Genomic DNA, 6,000 nt, shown 5'->3' on the forward strand with positions numbered 1-6,000 from the left:
TAGAGGTCCGCTCCAAAGAAGCCTCCATAGACTCCCATTCAACTTCTCTCATCAAATACAGTCATTATGATGTCATTTGCTAAAGTCGCTCCTTCTTATTAATGATTCCATCATTAATTAGATATTAGGGCCTCAAAAAGTGGTATTTTGGGGGCCATTTCTTTGATTGACAGGCCTGTGGTGCAGTCAGGTTTCCACTATCGGTGGGCGGGGCATAGTGTCCCTGGGTTTCCAATCAGATCAGTCAGATCCACCAGCTCGTCCAAATATGGTCACTTCCTGCTCCAAACCGCTCCGAACTAGCAAAGATGGTGACGGACAGAATCTGAACTGGAGGCTTCATAACGTTCACAAACCAACGATGACATCACTGATGGTCGATGACATCACTGATGGACGATGACATCACTGATGGTCGATGACATCACTGATGGTTGCTGCAAACATTAGCTTACGCTAAGTTACAATTAAAAACCCCTCCCGTTATGAAGCCCGTGGTTTCCTCCAGCGACGAGCCGTTCTTCACTGAATGTAGAAACCTGGCAGCGATGACCCGTCTGGCCTTCGTTCACAGGAGCTAACAGAGATCTTTTTCCCCTCGATGGCGTGCCGGGCTGTGATGATGATGCTGTCATCACCGTGGAACTCACGAGGTCTCGAGCTACGCCGGGTTGTCAGCAAGATGTTTAGGTAATGGGATACAGAAAGAGGAAAAAGGAGGAGAAAGGGCCTCATGAAATGCAGCTCGTCCAGCTCGTATATATATCGCCAACTTCCCACGCATGCAGGAGACGATCAGACTGCAAAACTCGGTTCAGTTCGCGATCGTTCAAGTTTAAATACGTGAAAGAGAGAGCAGGACTCCGGTCAGAGCTGCGCTACGAGGGCAGACCAATAAGTTCGGAGACTGCTCCTGTTGCGCGGGAACGGTGCGCAGCACCACGACACGGGTGGAGCGGGAGGAAGCGGTAACCCCGAAGACAAACTGTTGTTAATTTCGTTGTTTGATCAAAATCTGCATCCAAGTTATTTTAAATTTGTGTCAAACTCTGGAAATCATCGACAGAGAATCTGGAAATGCTTCAGAAAGTCTACGGCGTTCACCTTTCAAGAGGGGGCGGAGCTTCACCGTCCGAGACCCGAAGGAGGAGGAGGAGCGTCGGGTCAGGAGACACCAGGTGGGTGGTTTTCTTTGATGTCGGCGGGAGTTGTGCAACCGTGAATTCGTCCCCCAGAGTCAGACTGTCAACAGCGAGTTCCACTGGGAACCTTCTGAGGTAAAAACATTCGCTGTAAAACCGCCTGAAATGTGGCGCCACGGCAACGGGGCTCTCCAACACGACAACATGCTGAAAACAAGTTTCTCATCCACAACAACACAGTTGGAGCTTTTAAAAAAATAAAATTCTGATCCCAACAAGTGCTGAGAAAAATGTAAAAAAACCTGAAACCACAACATCCATCCACGGTTTGAGTTTGCGCACCGACGCGGTCCAGACGTGGAAATAGGTCACGGCTTCAGCGTGTCCTCGACAGCTCGGGACACAACACAGAATCAGTCTCACACACTTCAAGTTTGCAAAGTGACGCGGAGATCTGAGGCCGTGCAACCGGATCCTATTTATACGCGTCTCTGTGGACACTCAGGCCGATAGGACGACCGGGACGATGACAGAAATGCAGACGACTCCGGCCCGACAGGAACAGGTGACGTTTTCAGACATGCTAGCGACGAAGCTTTCGGGACGGTGATGTCTGTCCGTCTGTCCGTCCGTCCGTCCGTCCGTCCGTCCGTCCGTCTGTCGACACACAAACATCTCAACTGTACTTTGAGGCTTAGCGTGCTAATTGGCAATGAGCAAAAAAGTAGCGGGCTAACACGCTAAATGTAAATGATAACCATCAGTCGTACATAGTTACGAAGTATATTTGCAGTACTTTAAGCAGCTTATCTCCATTTTATGTTACTTTATTTTATACTTCAGCAGGAAATATTGCTCTAAATTTATCTAACACCAATAGTTTTTACTTACAGATTAAAATCGCACATAAAAACATACATATATATATATATATCAGTGATATATATATATATATATATATATAAAATACATCCAAGTACGTTTTGTTCAGTTTCTGTGTTTGTAGTTCGACTTCGGTAAAAGGATCTCTTGGTTTCCGTTCCAGCGTCACGGAGCTGCTAGCGTGGCTGAAGACTTTTTATCTTTATTTACAGCCGCTTCAATATTAATGGATCCTGAAAAATGAGTCTCTGAGGCTCCGACGGAGATATTTATCGGACACATTTGGTCCTGGAGCTCTTTTTGTGCAAATTAATCCAACTGTACCGCGAGTTTCTCAAACAACATGTGGTTCATTCGTTTATAGATGTCAACACCCTCATTTTTCACTTTGGTATAAACTTTAATTCATGTTCATTTAAAAGATGTGAAGTGAAGCTTTTAATAATAAAAAAAATTAAACAACCTTTCTGAAAAAGGACAAAACATTCAAGTCAATTTTTAGTTTATTTACAGCAGGCTAATTAAATGTTGGTCTTATTGGGGGGAAATCACAAGTTATGACAGAAATAAAATAAAAAGTACTTTATGTGGATGAGAATTAAAGTAAAAGTCGCAATAAATTTGTTTTGTTTTTTATGAAATTAAATTACACGACGGACAGACAAGTAAAATCAGGTTTGGAAGCAGAAACGGGTTTTCCCATACATATCCTTCGGGGCTACTGTAGCTCCAGTGACGAAGTGAAAGGAGAACTGGTGGTCTCCGAAACAGCTCTGACCACATCGTAAAAAATCAGCGCCATAAAGAGCAACTGGCCACTCTTACTGACCCTGCAAAAATAGAGGCGAGGGTTCAGAAAGTGGGTGGTCCCCCTCCTTTATGAATGATCAAAAGAGGAGAAAAGTTTCGCACAAAATAAATAAATAAATAAATAAAAGAGTGAAGGATTGACTTGGACGAGCAGCTTGCGCTTCATCATCATCATCATCATCATCAGTGGGGCTCTTCGAACATCACAACCAGGTCAGTCGACCGATCCAGCAGCCCGGGAATGTTTCGCTCGACATGTGAACACAACGGTCATCTTGGACTGGACTTTAAAAAAAAAAAGATCGATTCGATGAACACTCAAGTTACACACACACACACACACACACACACACACACACACACACACACACACACACACACACACACAGTGAAAAATGTATAAGTTTGTGCTTCATCACCAAAGCTGCTGTGACCCTTGGGTATCGCCGCCCTGCCATTTGCAAAGCCGACCATTTGAGCTTGCCAAATTTGACACAGCTGACGCAGGCAATAAATTTGAACTAGTTTCCCCCCCAGTGCCCCCCCCCACTCCTTTATCCATAATGAGTGCTGCCCTGCAAAGCCTTTGAACACACACACACACTGACACACACATTCATGCACACATGCCACCTAATGTGATAATCACGTGACGAAGTTTGTATTTTATTTTTTATGAAGGGCACAAGCAAACCTTTCAAAATCATAAATCTGCACAACATGCGAACGACAAACTCAAGAGGGGGTTATATGGGAGAGAGCTAAAGGGTGACAGACAACGTCGTCAGGGCGACCAGACAGTGCAAATCCCCCCGCCCCCCCCCCCACACACCCTTGAGTTCCCCCCCGAGTGCGGCGATGCCCGACAGGTGAAACCCAAGTTGCTGATCCGTGATTAACACTCGCCGGTTGCAGACAGGCTGTAACCGCTTCATCCGCGGGCCAAGAAGGTGGAAACATGTCCGACTTCAAAACTAATAAAGTGACTCACACAATTGCGATTCTCAGAGACGCACCGAGGGGTGTGTGTGTGTGTGTGTGTGTGTGTGTGTGTGTGTGTGTGTGTGTGTGTGTGTGTGTGTGTGTGGGGAGGTTACGAGGGGTGGGCGGTAATGAAAATAGCCGGCCGCTGTCCAGCTACGCCGAGGCTACAGAGTCAGACGGGGTCCAGCATCTGTGTTATTTTTAAGGAGCAAAATGTCACTGAGCAATGAACATGCTGAAGGCGCATATCTAACAGGGTTAGATGGAAGGTCACGCCCGAGCCGGATCGCTTTTCTGAGAGACAGACGCTGTTGTAAATGGTGGTGACACACATGCTTCGCCGCTTTTGAAGTCGTAACCGAAGATCCTGAGAAATCCGTTTGTTAGTTTGTCGTTGATTGTGCCGGCGTTGCCTGAAGCGCCTCCTCGCCGGTTACCGCTCAGTTTTACGAGGTGAATTTAAGATTTTATCCATCGAAGCACGTCATCGCCGACTACGAGATTTGTTGCTGAGTTTGCAGACCAGAGCGGTCCTAAAGACTGAACTTATCTTTTGAATAAGTCTTTTCTCAACATCATCGTTTGTTTCACCCCCATTTATCCAAAATGTTTACGCTTCTATTGATGGATTTTAGTTGTTTTTTGCCTACTTTTAGTGCACTGATTATATCAAATATCGAAATGTTCTTGTTTAATGCACTTTATAACTTTGAAATGTGTTTTATAAGTAGAATTATTTCTTGGTTATTTCAAGTGACAACAACAGTTACGTCACAAATTCATTTGCGAACCAAGACTTCGGATTTCAGCCATCTTGATATTTCGGAGCCGGAAGTGACCATATTTGGACGAGCTAGCTAGGAGGAAGCGGTGGATCTGAATCGATCTGGTTGGACGCTAAGCCCCGCCCACCTATAGCGGAAACCCAACTGCACCAATTGGCCAAATCCCACCATGGTCAGCTGGACTTTATCTTGGGGATTCAACCAGTTCATCTTACATTTAGAGGACTGCTACCAGTATCTCTATTCACCTGGAAACAGCCGTCACATGAACAGAATCAGAATCAACTTTATAGGCCAACAAGGAAAGTAAATAAGCAGATAGATTTATAAAGACACACAGGGTTTCTACTCCAAGTCAAATGTCAAAGTCCCTGACTTACTGACTAAAACGTTTTATTTCCATGATCTATAATGAAGGAAAAAAAAATCTTGACTTAAGTGATTGTTGACGAACAGGAAGGAGATTAAAAAACACTCGGAAACACATTCAATGATACCAGAAAAATACTTCATGGAAAATATTACATTTTGATAAATGGCAGCTAAAATTGAAACCCACTAAAAACACAAAACTCCATAATATTAAATGGATTGGCCCCAAAAAAATGATCCAATCCCCTGACTTTCTACGTCTGGAATAGAGTTTTTGTAATTTCATGATATTCCAGAAATTCCAGTGGGTTGGACAAACTAACAATGAACTGAGTTGAAAGAGACAATTTCCTTTCCAACAATGAAATCAAGGCTCATATTGAACAACTTACATGATGTAATAAAGTGTTTTAGCACATTAATGTCTTTCCCTGTTCCCAAATTTTGGAATAAGGCCTAATTCAACGATAAGATAGCGAGGTAACGTTGTCCAGGTCGAAGATTAAAGTGTGTTTTCCGTGCGTGTTAGTTTTAAACCTTCAGGATCTTCACAAAAGCCAAAAAGGACTCCGGAGAGTCGGTGGCAGGAGGAAAAGCATGCAAACAATGTGACCTCTGAACACCAGCGTTGGGAAACGGGCCATTTATTAGAAATTAGTTATGGATGGAGGAACACGTGACCTCCGGCTCCCCGAGGACACGTCGGGCCGTTATATTTCACCGGTTTGGGATTTCAAGGACTTGTCGATCGCCGTTCTCAAGATTTATTCCGTCATCAGTTGACGGCCGGACCGCGGACATATGTCGTTGATGTCACCGAGCCTCGCAGTCAAAACACCCCTCGGACCCCCCCGAGGGTTCTTCAGAGGAATCCTCTCAAAATAAGACTTCTTTCTGTCTTTTACCAACAGGAGCAGTCAACAACCGTCATGAAATTACAAATGCAGTACGTTTCTCTGATCAGCTCAGTGCATTAGCTTTACTCTACATTCATGTATTAATACTACAAAATAAAGTTACAAAGA

The sequence above is a fragment of the Embiotoca jacksoni genome, unplaced genomic scaffold (genome assembly GCF_022577435.1).
Source record: "Embiotoca jacksoni isolate LCO1_2020_lvr unplaced genomic scaffold, fEmbJac1.0.p SCAF_37, whole genome shotgun sequence".
In the NCBI taxonomy this organism is placed as follows: Eukaryota; Metazoa; Chordata; class Actinopteri; family Embiotocidae; genus Embiotoca; species Embiotoca jacksoni.